The sequence below is a fragment of the Corvus kubaryi genome, unplaced genomic scaffold (assembly GCF_017639235.1).
Source record: "Corvus kubaryi isolate FWS band 111438036 unplaced genomic scaffold, C.kubaryi_AGA036_p1.0 65016, whole genome shotgun sequence".
NCBI classification, from domain to species: domain Eukaryota; kingdom Metazoa; phylum Chordata; class Aves; order Passeriformes; family Corvidae; genus Corvus; species Corvus kubaryi.
Window position 1 is genome coordinate 54,419 of NW_024581695.1, and position 12,267 is coordinate 66,685.

The window sequence follows — 12,267 nt, forward strand, 5'->3', positions numbered from 1 at the left end:
CATTCAAAAGGGTAAAGAGCTGATCCTCTGTCACTTCTGTGTTTACTTTGGAAGGGATGTTTCTCCAGGAGAATTGGGATTGTCTCTGAAGAGACCAAGCTGTCACTAAAAGATTTGTGCATTCTGACCATATGAGGAGAAAAGCCAATTTTACAAGGATATGTCTCCCTCCTCTGTCCCTGCCTCCCCACGTGTACCTCTCCCCACTCTAAAAGGAGACTGAAAGGAAAGAGGATGTTCAGTGGGACAGTGGATGGTGCTCTTGGCTGGTGCCAGCAGCAGAAGGACACAACCTGGCCTGCAGGGACCATCTGCCTTGTGGAAGAAAATCCTAATGGATTTGTTTTAATTTAGACTTCAAAGTACTTAGGTTGGTTTTCTCTTCTGCATTCTACTCTCTGAGTAACAACTTTACTTAATTTTCTGACTGTGGAAGGAGGAATTGGTTGAATGAAACTACTTCACAATGTATGAGTGGAGAAATCCCCGTGCCAGGGGGCCCTGGGGGCAGGTGCAGTGCATGGAGGGGAGCATTGGGCAGGGTGGGATGTGGATGCTGTCCGTGTCCATGGAGCGATGAGTGGGAGTTTCCAGTCCCAGCACTCACCAGTGGTGCTGCAGGACCTGCCCTGTGTCTGTGGGCTTGCAGGGGAGGCTGAAATAGATTCTTGGCATCAAGTCTTGGATCTTGGATTCTCTTTGCTTAATGGATTGCTCTGTCTCCCTAGTGATACTGATGCAGCTGCAAGCCACAGAGGCGTTTTGGCTGAAGTCCTCTTGGTTTAAGGGAGAAAATACTGGATAGATCTGCTCGGCAGCAGCAGGACTGAATGCTCTCTTTCCACCCTGACCTGGGAGAGTCCCAATTCTGCTGACCTGAGGGACACATCTCTTCATGTCCCAGGCTCTGGAGATGAGAGAAATAGTGTCTGCAAAAGTGTTTGGTTTATATAGAAAGATTTGAGGTCTCTGCCCAAGAGGCTTTTTTTGTGCCTTCTTTCCTTTTGAAAGTTACTAAGTTTATTTTTGTCTGTGTGAGTTGGCCTGTTTTTTTTAATATATGGGAAAGGTGACTAGAGCCCTGCATAGACACTTTTTTATATTTCATATAAACCTAAACAAATACATTAAATAAAGGTCCTTTCACCTCCAGCTTGATGGTTCAAATCCAATCGTGCTTGGGAACAGAAATGTTCAAGCAGTAAAAATAAAACATCTCCTGATTTATGAATAGAAGTGTCAAGCTTTGACTTGCTGTGATTACTGGCATCACATTATTTGTGAACGTTCAGACAACTGCCAGAAATCCACGAAACACATTTGTGAAGCCCAGAAGTTTCATAAACTTCAGCCTGAGTGGTTATTTGCTTTCTGGTGGATAAGTGGGCTGGCTAGAGTTGTATAACACGGCCAGCTAACTAATGCTCAGGTCTCATAGTAATAATAATGAGTGCAAAGCTCTTGTTTTTGTTCCACAGCAGAAGGTGGCAATTCTGCTCCACTTTACACCAGACAATTGCCATTTGCTCTGGGGAGTTGTTGTTACTGGTTTGAGGAAGCCAAGGAAGAGAGGATCCAACCTGACTTTCAAACTTCACATTGTTTCCTGGGCCAGCTGTTGGGGAGGAAAAAAAATCAATTATTTGCTTCAAGGCTGAATTGTTCTATTGGAGAAACCACAGCGGTGCTAACGCCAGGTAGTGCTTGTAGAGAACAGGAGGTGGTGGGAAGTGTGGCTGTGGTTCAGAGTTCTGTGCAAGGCAGAGCACATCAGCCACTCTATATTTGTACCAGTGTTCAAGTGCCTGAAAAAGCATGGGGATTTGGCGAATCCATATGGATTTCACACCAGGAAAAGAGATGCCACAGTTAAAGCCTAAATGCAAGGCATGATGGTGCTAAGATAACTCTCTCCCCAGCAGACCCTGCCAAAGGCCTACTTGTTGGGCATTCAAAGGCAACGAGGAATCCCAGGCTGTGGGAATCTTGGCTCAAAGCAGTAGCAAGACGTGGCCTGCAGTGTTGCAGAGCTACTCTGGTTCTAATTGTACATGATATTCTGAACATTTTTAAAGTGTTCTTTTCCTTTATGTGAGTCTTTATATTCTCTCACTGCTTTCTCTCCATCTGCAGAAAGTAAAATTTAGAAAAGGTTATTATAGCTGCTTTGTCACAATATATGGTACCTACATGGGGAAGTGACAGGATAGGGACAACGTGGCATCGTTTGCTTCTGCTACCACTCTGCATATGGGAGACTTTAAAACAGTATTTGCAATTTCTGTTGGTATTATAAATAATAGATCAGGTCCACAATTTATTTGCTGAAAGTTCCAGCAGATGCGGTGTAATTAACAGACTGTAATCATTAGGTTTTGGAGAGAGGGTGACATATCAATTTTTAACTGTTCTTCCACTTAGAAACACATCCAAGTAGTGCTGCCTCCAGAGGGATATGCACATGGATGAATGCACTTTGTGCATGCCATTTTATATACATTCTCACTTTGCTTTCCAAGTATTAACATGTGTAAATCCCTTTGGCATGTGCAGATACGTGCAAGTGGGCTGTGCATCCATAGCATCTATTTGCATATGGAAGAAAGCATATGTGGAGTGGTGTGCACTGAGTTACACTTGCACTGAAGTCCTTTGAGTGTTTGACCTTACGAAGTATCTCTTCAAATTTGCAACTCAGTGATTTAGTTCCTTTTGCCTCCCAAATAAAGGCAGGGTGACTTCAGGTGGAGGAATAATGATTTTTTTTTTTTTAGGAAATAAACCTTTGAGGCATACTGCTCAGTTGCCTTCCCTTTAATAGAGCAACATGAAAACCACAGAGGTGGCGAAACCGGTCTTGGTGGACAAATACAGGTGTAGCTCAGTGGTGCAGGTGTTGAGCTGGTACCCAAGTGAGTTCAAGTAATTACTGCTGGGGAGATTGTTCTTTCTACCCCCACAAGTAACCCTGTGGCTGCAGCACAACACCACGAGCTCTTTGCTGCTGTAGGTCTCATCTGCTCAACAGGCTTGTCCAACAAGTTGCATATGGCTCTCGGAGTCTTAAAGCAGGAAGGAGATCGTGGTGCTGCGCTGCCCATTCCCCACAGCAATGCAGGGCATGGCCCAAAGGAGCGAACCTCACAGAGGTGATCCAGCACAGTAATTGTAATTAGCTTCTGGCAATATTAATGCATGCATTTGAGTTTTGAGGGTGGTTGAAATAGACAAAGAAAGTTTTGAGAACTGCTTTTCCTTTACATTTTAGGAGGGCTTCTAATGATTTTGTCCAGTAGCTCCTAATTTATGCCAATAAATTCTATTCTTTGTGCATGGATGTAAATATGGGATTCAATATCTGAGATAATTTCCTTGAAATGCCAGTTAAAACCTGAGAAAATTCACTGGGGAAGCTGGTGAGGACCTTTTGGCAAAACATTGGCTTTTCCACCTCTAAACACCTACCATTGATTACTTACATGTTTGTTTGGGGTTTTTTTAAATGATAAGTAAACGTGAGCACCCCTGACTTCCCCCATGTAGGCAGTCTTGCCCACATGGATTTCTTTTTCTCTTCTTTTGGAGAAATCAAATGTTTCATTCTGTCTCTTACAGAGGCTCTAATTCAGCTTTCCTACTGTTATATCACTTTATTTAAGGACAGTGCAGGAGGCAGGAATCCGAACTGACTGCCTGATGCTTAAGAAGGTGAATAATGACTTGGAGAAGACCTGGTGCGTATCTTTTGATCTTTGGGCTTCAGACACCCCTTCACCCATAATTAACTCATGTGTTGACTGATCACCTGAGTGATCAAGGGAGACTTAGCATGTCAGTGGAAACCAGGGAACTATTACTCTATGGCAAAACAGCAATCAAGCCAGCTCGTCTATGATACAAATCAGATACCTGCAAGAACAAGTTGTGTAATGGCAAGCTGTGCTGGAGATGGATGATATCCTAAATCATTATCTTCGATAGCATCAATTATGTTTGCAGGGTAAGCCCATGCTATCCTCATGGCAAGCCCTGCATCCAGATAGCAGCAGCAGCAGCAGCAGCAACAACAAAAATTAAAATTACAGTACAAGTTTCTGATACTGAGGGACAGTGCACTATGCACGACTGGCCAATAAATCAAGACCATCCGTGGATTAGATGGAGGGGAATGGGAATGGTTATCATTCTGTTGGATAAAATGCACAGCTTAGGCTCTATAGATCATTTAAAATATATATGAATTTGAAATCAGCCAAAAGAAAACGTCAGGCATTTTTCTTCTTAGAATTATGGCATGTTTTTAAAGCCTAAGTGCTTTTCAGTACAAATTTTAGCATGTTTTGCATTCAAATGAAACATCTACTCTACATGTGAAGCCCTTGCACAGACTGCCTGTAAAAGTGGAGGGAATCACTGGATTTATAGGTTCTTTTGCACATTCTGTCAAAGTCAGCCATTCTGCCTAATGGAGCCCATGGAACAGGAAAGGCTTTCATTGCACAACTTTCTGTAAGAGACATAATGCTTGCTGCCTGACACATTGCAACGCGTAAACAAAGACTCGAAAGAAGTTTGTATTAAAAGAAGGAACCTCAACTGGGAAGGGATTAAGTTAATAACATTTTCTGTAATGTCTTTATCAGCATTTCTGTGGCCAGTTTGTGACAATAAACAGGAAAAAAAAAAGCTCATGTTCAAGATGGAACTAAATTTCAGGCTGGTATGAGTGATGTACCTCATAACCAGTTATAATTAGAAGGGAGGCTTCTTACAGCGCCGCTCCTCTATAAATCACATCAGATATTACTCCAACTTGTACAACAACCATGAAATATACTGTGAAATTTGAAGCTCATGAAAAATAGGTTCTTTTGTTGCAATCTCATTCTTAGAAAAGCTCTCATTTGATACAAGCTTATGCCTTTTTTGGACTGGTTTCTTAAAATTAAGGTAACCAGCTGCAATTCTGTAGAAAAGTGTTAAAATTTCAATTTAGTAAACTCTTTTTTATTTTCTATAATCACAGTTTGTGCAAGGTGAAAGCATTGCATGTTTTGCTACACAGAGTCCTTACTTGGAAGAGTCTATCAAAATATCTCAAGCGAAAGTTTTCTATAGCAGAAGCTTCTTATCAAGCACAATTTTACACTAAAGGAATTAGAAATAGGGGATGATAGCTGAATAGATGTGTATTTTCTTCTTCTCTTCTGAATGAGTCAACTTTGACCTGGTCTGGTGCTCACCTGCATTATTCCAGACGTGACCATGGAAAGTCCACAGGGAAAGAACCCTAGGGAAGAAGGTCTTGCTGGCTTGATGTCTGAAAACTAAACAAAAACCAAGTAAGATTCCTCAAGTCTTTCTCTTGTACTAAGTCTTTTTCCTATCACTTTTTATTATATTTTTAATAGAAAATGGATGAGTTTATTTTAGAAATGTTTTCTCTGAAAACCTATGAACCATTCAAGACTGTTGGCATGGTAGGGCTGTAGCTGCTTCTATTGATCCTAATTTAAAGCTGTAATTGCAAATAAAAACATCATATCCCCCAGCTACCTTAATTGAAAGGATTGATTCACAGGGGAAAAGCATGATAAGGACTTCTACGTGGGCCAAGTGCTTATGGGCATTTTAACACCCTCATTTTGGCATGGGTTTGTTCTTGTGTGGGAGAATGTCACAGACATTGAGGGCAATACCTTCACTCTTCTACTGTCTTACCTCATTTCTTGGGCTCCACTTGAAATAAAGCAGGGGACCTACACAAGACTCTGTAGGCAGCAGGAGGGTCCCTGGCTTGGCCTCCCAGATGTCAGAATTGCCTGGAGAAGCCACCTGTATATGCAGGTGTCCCTGGGATGTGCTCTAGTTGTGTGAAAAAAGGCTTACACTATGATTTGCTGTAATAAGAGTGAGATGGCATTGCTCAAGAGAACATATTCTGTCAGGCAACCCTCAAGCATGTGGGATGCACTTAGCTGCTTCAAAAATAAATCAGCATTTTTAAAGAATTAAACAAAACTCTTGTTTATTAGGTGAAATTATCAATTGTTTTGTCTTCCAGAGGTAAACAAAGAGCTGAGGGAGTCTCAGTCTCTCAATCTTATGACCTTATGGTCACTGTCCAAAATACCAGCAGTGACGTTCCACACTGGAGAACTAAGAAAAAGAAAAGCAGATATTCAGCAGGGTTAGCCCAGTGTCTTTCCAAGCAATCCCTTATTTTGACAAAACATTTCCATATGGGAAACACTCTCACTGAGCAGATACACTGAAAACAGTGTGGTCAGAGCTTTGCTGATATGCGCTGTTGAATACCCAGAATAGTTGAGAGGCTTCAGCAGAGCTGCCCTGCATGTCTAAATGTAAAACTGATGCCGGGAGCTGAAAATTGATCTGTAACATTAAACTCCAACCACAGAATGGGCATCACCATTTGTAAGGGAAGCAGATAGCTGGTATTAGCTCATCTGGGAAAGATGAGTAGCTGGACAGGGTCTGAAGAATTCCTGCAGATATGAAGCCCTTACCCTGAACTTTGTGGAAAATTGGTTCAAAACACAAATTTGCAGCAGATACTTATTTATGTAATGGGGCTGAGATGTAACCCTGAATCTAAATCCTTTTTTTGCTGGGCAGAGTTGGCATCTGGCTCTCCATTGATCCTGCAGGGCAGCCTGTCTACAGTTTACTAATCCTAGAAAGCAGACAGACATACTCTTAAGAAAAAGCCTTCCTTTTTTCCTTCTGTTTTCCTTTTTTTTTTTTTCTCTATCTCTCTTTCTCTTTCCCTCTTTCTCTTCTTTTCTTTTTTTTTTTTTTTTTAAGGGAAAATTTGTTGCAATAATACAAACCCATCATGCTCTCTCTGGTTACAGCTGAGTTGACGCTACATCAGCAGCAGAATATGTACAAATTAAACTGTAACAACGTACCAAGGAGAGGCACAGCAATATCACAAAAATTATCCACAGTACAATATAACTAATGTTGTGTGAAATGCATTCATTGGCCAAATGATGTCTAGGTGTAACTTAAGGAGTTATGCTGATGGAGATAATGGTTATAGAACAGAGATAAAGGAAGGAAAGGCGAGTGAAAGACAAAAGGTTGCAGCAAGGGCAGCCTGGCTGGGGAGGATGTTCAAGCAGGTGAGTTTGAACAGGAAAGCTGAGCTGCTCTGGAATGTAGAAGCATGTGAAAAGAACTCAGTGCCACCTTTCCTCCTCACATGTCTGGTGTGGAGGTGTGCTGCTGTTTCAGGCACACACACCCTGTGCTCCTTCTCATCTCCTTTTGTGTGGACTTCTTGCAGACATTTATCTAGAAACACAAGCTGTATATCTGTTAAATATTCTCTAGCCCTGTTGCTTATAGAAATGTCTGTGTTTTCACTTTCTAGATACAAAACAAAAAATCCAAAGAGGATTTTCTCAGTATGTCCAAAACCAAGAAATGAGCTCAAACATAGCCAGCAAGAGGATGGCTAGAGTAAACACGTGCACTCAGAAGTTGTCATCTCATTTCTTAATCTGAGAGTCTTTGTGAAATCGGTAAATGTTTTGCTTGAATAAGAAACTTGGCAATTGGTAAGTCAATGTGATTTTCCTCTTTGTTAAACATAGATTTAGAAAAAAGTATGTCCAGTGACCCATTGTGCCATCATGCTTATCCAGAGATGTTTATCTAGACATGAACATTCTGTTTTCAAAGGAACTTAGGGATTAGCCAAGTAAATCTTATTTTACATCTAAATTGCATTTTCCAAAACAGTTCAGGTGAGCTTCCGCCTCACTGAGTGTCTCTTAAAAACCTAAGTAATTCTTAAAATCAGAGAACTGGACAGCAAAGTGGACTTGCCTGAAATAAAATCAATCTCTGTGCAATGTGTTGCTGGAGTACAAGGCCTGGTCTCTGATGCAGTCACATCCTCTCAAATTACTAGAAAAATAGAGTATTTTCATGATATTCCTGACTATTTTTTACCTGGTTGGTTACAAAGAAAGAGCCTAGGCCAAAATCATGCAACAGTTGTTGTTCCTGACGCGTGGGAGCCATGTTAGGGGTTTTTTCTCATTATTGATATGCACAAGGATGGGAGGTAGACCCAGCCAAAAATGCTGGGATCCAACTATTTTCAAAGTCCTAAGATATCCAGAGTGGGGAGTTCATTTTGTCTACCAGGGAAGATAGGGGGTCCCCATGGATCATTTCAGCGGGAGGCAAAGCTCTCCACAGAGATGGGGTGTGCTGGACTGAGCATTTCTGTTCTGCTTCAAAGGCAGAGGAGGGAGGAGCAACGCAATAAAATCAGCGTTTTCAGCCCTAAATCTGACTTGGATCTGGGGGTTCTTTGTGAACCTTACAAAGCTTTTTCTCCAGCCAACCACCTCCACTCACTGCTGAGCACGTGCCAGGAATTCCCTAGCTGAGGAAGCTGCCAAAACCCAGGGAGCTGTGATAACTCTCTGCTATCACATCCATAAAGCCTCAGTCAAGGCTGCTCTTCCCCCAAGCGGGCAGGGGTATGGCATGGCCAAAGGGGAACATCCTCAGCCTCTAGCCTCTGTCATTTTGTTCCCTCTCTGTGCCACAGTTTTGTGTTTTTACAGGGCTATGATGGCTCTGTGCAGAGGAATTTCTGCAGTCCCTCTTCATTTGGGAAACAAACTTCAGCCATTTTCTCCGGGGGCAGGAAAGCACGCTTCTCCTTCACTCTGACAGGAGGGTGTGCAGTAACACAGCAAGCTCAACCTTGAGAAGGGGGAGAAGCACTCTGGGACCCGGACTGGTTTATATCAGCTGATTCTCCTCTTTCTGTCTTCCGTATCCCCTTAATAGCTTGACAGGAGAAATATAGGGAAGATACAGCCATCTGATTAACAGTGCCGGGGGCTGGGGATGGATGACAAGGAAAGGGAGCGCAGCATGGCTACCAGCCAAGTTCCAGCAAGAAACAGAATATCTGGCTTCCTCTAATCTCTGGAGGAAAATTAAGTTACAAAAACCTTTAGTGGAAACTTTGCATACATTCAGCACCATTGCCATGCCTGACAGAAAAAAAAAAAACCCTGATATATTATTTAGTTTATAGTTATAGAATTAAAGGCACAAGCTTTCCCACTAGGAATAAAGAAAAAAAATCCTCTTGAAAACTAAAGACAAAACCCTGTAAAACCTCTCAAATGTTTTGTGCTGTCAGAATTCTTGAGAAATTCTCCTTTTTGTGTTAATGGATGTTTGTGTGAAGATGTCTGAACACTTTCCCAATGAATTTTTTGCACTTGCATGTAGATCCCTTCTTGTTTTCTGAGCCATTTGCTCTGCCTCCTGCAGGAGCACTGAAGAAGAGGGGAAGGTGGAGGTGGGGAAAAGGCTCCGAATTGCCCTGGGCAGACACCACTGCCCCAGAAAAGGGCTTAGGCTTCTCAGGATTACACTGAGCCCAGGAGCCAAGGCCATCACTTTGCTGTTCATCAGAAATGTGTGTGTTACACACAGAGAGGAATTCCTCCCCCTCCTCCATGTCTGTCATCAATGTGTTGATGAAAAATAATGGAGTTTGATTTAAAAAAAATACCTTAGGTGTTAAGTGAGCTACAAGTTGGGACCTGTGCATATGAGAGAAAGGACTGATTAAAATGAAATAGCCTATTTATTGACATCTAAAGCAGTTGGAGTAACCATGATGAAAGTATTACTTACATGTTACTCAGTTTTATGAGAGGGGGAAAAAAAGAAGCTAGATTGGCTAGTTAGAACTTTTCTTCATTAAGTCTTACGGTATGTTGACATATGTACAAAGTGAGATTTTTTCATGTCAGAAACATGAACCAAGGGTCTGAACAGCCACTGCCTGGCTCAGAACCTTTCATTCCCCGGGCTGGCTGTGCTCTCCTCTTGCTGGCTGTCCAGGCTGGTGGGAATCTGGCTCTGTTTGCTCTGAGAGGAGAAAGCGCAGATGCATTCTGTACAATTTCCCTCCACCTTGTTGCAAGCAGCTTGCTCCCAACCTTCCTCATGGGATTCCTTCGCCAGCCTTGTCTGAAGGGAACGTTTTCCATGCAGAGGAACATAAGAGCTATGTTTACATGCCATTTCCCTTCTGAGAGCTTTATTTCTCTTCAGCCTCAGGGACCTCAACACCAGCCAAAACTCAATATGGGGCTGAAATTGTACACTGGCCGTCCCCAGCCCCGGGCAGCCCTGCCGCGGGACAGAGGGGTGTGTTTGTGTAAGTGTGCACGTGTGCGTGTGTGCACACAAAAACAGATGTGTGCTGTCCAGAATAAATGAGGCTATTCAGAGTGACACAAAATGGACAATTTATGGCCAGTTTTAGCAATTAGTCAGACCAAAGAAGTGAGGTGGGTCAGTATTAAAACCCTCACTGTTTTGTTTACTTTAAAAAAGCAACAGGGAGTTCCAGCTGATGAGCAAAGATACTGAGAAAGGGTAATTAAAGAGAAACAATCTTTGATGTTTGTCTTATTACAGTTTCTCTTCATTTTGTTGTGCTCCCCTTATATGGTCTTGAGAAACAGAGCTGCTGCTTTCTTTTAGGGAGGGCAGTGTGGGGGCGGCTGCATGGGCAATTCTGCTGCAGGAATTCACCACATGCTTCCTGCCAGGCTCTTGCACCTTGCAGTGAATTAAGGTCCTTCCTACAAAAGTGCTGGCACCTAGCAGAAATTCTAGGTATCAGCCTATAGGGCTGTCCACTTGTGTGACTATTTTTACTGTGCTAATGGGGGAAAAAGTTCCCCTGAAAAATATTGATAGCTCCTAAAATACTCCACCAGCCCAAGAGTAGCTTAAACTGTGTAAATTAAACCTTGAGCATGACCTGCTCCCCCACACTTCACCACCTCTGTTAGTATAAATACTCTGTTCCATTTGAATTAAGTATTTTGTCTTCTACTCAGGTCTCAGTTCTTCTGCTTCCAACACTTTATTCTGTGCCACAGTCATAAGATTACAGGTTTCACATGTGTTGTGTTACAAACTCTTGAGCAAGCCAAATCTTTGTGCTGTATGGAAGGTTTTTAAGTTCAGGTTGTACAGTAAGAAGATACGATTTGCAGGACTTTTTGTTTTTCCTGGTCCATGGGCAGCCTTTTCTGACTTTTGCATCATGAGTGCGCTCGGATGTGGTGAAGCTGGCTGCTGCTCATGGATGATCTTTCATTTGTGGGGATGACAGTGAGAGATGGAAAGTGCAGTGGAATGGTTGGGAGTTATTTAATCAAAGTCTTTCAATGAAGGAAAAGATATTTTAATATGTGGTTTGATTCACTGCAAATTTTTGGCAGTAGATGGGGCCCTTACTGTAATAAAATTCCATTGAGTTGGGAAGTCTCTTGGAGGTGGTGCCCAGATGCAGTATATTGGAGCTGACTCCTGGAACATCATCTCTGATGCAGCTCAGGCTGTTTGTTGTCTCTGTGTAACTGCTCACGAGAAAAAACCCAAGAGGTGGGAAAGGGGAAACAACGTTCCTACACCTCTGTGCCCCACCTTTTCACTGCACTCTGGCCTAATGCTTTCATTTACTGTCTTTCTTTCCAAAAAGCTGCAAACCCACAGGCTCCCTGATTCTGCTCTTGCTGACCACGCTCAGGACACCACATGAGATCAAGGGTGAGCAGGAAGGGGAACGCACCCCTGGAACAGGATGGGGCAGAACCAGAACCTCACCTTCTGCCACAATGCTGTGAATTCAACATTTCACCCAAGCAAACCCACATTTCCTGGCAGTGCTGGGGCTGGCCTGGAATCCAGACCTGGTCTGCTCAAGGTAGAGCCATTATCCTAAAGTGCTTTTATTGATCTGTTGACTTTCTGTCTCCCTCCTTCTCTTCCTCTCTTCACCCTGCCAGCCTCTTAAAGACTCATATCTTGTCTCATACAACCAAGGTATTTTAAGGGGTGAACAATGATTTTGAAGTCAGATTAGACAAACTATATCTGACCAGTAAAACCAGATATCCCCTGAATGATATCTGAAGAGGGATCTGTCTACATCTACAAATCAGTCCCTCTTTCTCTTCCCCTCTTATTTTTTCTCCCTCTGTGTATGTCCCACTGTTCTTCAAACAATCAATTTCAAGGGCTCATAGATCTCCTTTGTAGCAGCCTATCCCCCAAAGTGGCAATGCCATACTGTCATGCTTTATTTTCGGTTGGTTAAAGGGACCTACAGTAGTAAATCTATATCTGTGCTGTGATATCCTGCAGTATTAAAGGCTGAGATTTAAAGACAGGCCT

The 12,267-nt window shown here is 42.6% G+C and overlaps 1 long non-coding RNA gene across 7 annotated transcripts in view; it reads left to right on the forward strand.

The window, feature by feature from the left end:
* The window catches only part of LOC121672862, a 71,837-nt gene that overhangs the window by 39,676 nt on the left and 19,894 nt on the right, over positions 1 to 12,267 (forward strand). For 4 of the 7 annotated variants that reach the window (XR_006019026.1, XR_006019024.1, XR_006019022.1 and 1 more), the window contains exons 3-7: positions 1,479 to 1,697; positions 3,660 to 3,734; positions 5,258 to 5,342; positions 7,403 to 7,589; positions 11,573 to 11,797. This is a non-coding gene — a long non-coding RNA (uncharacterized LOC121672862). Of the gene's footprint in view, positions 1 to 1,478; positions 1,698 to 3,659; positions 3,735 to 5,216; positions 5,343 to 7,402; positions 7,590 to 11,572; positions 11,798 to 12,267 lie in introns of all 7 variants that reach the window. The other 3 variants (XR_006019025.1, XR_006019027.1, XR_006019023.1) reach the window with 3 other exon arrangements.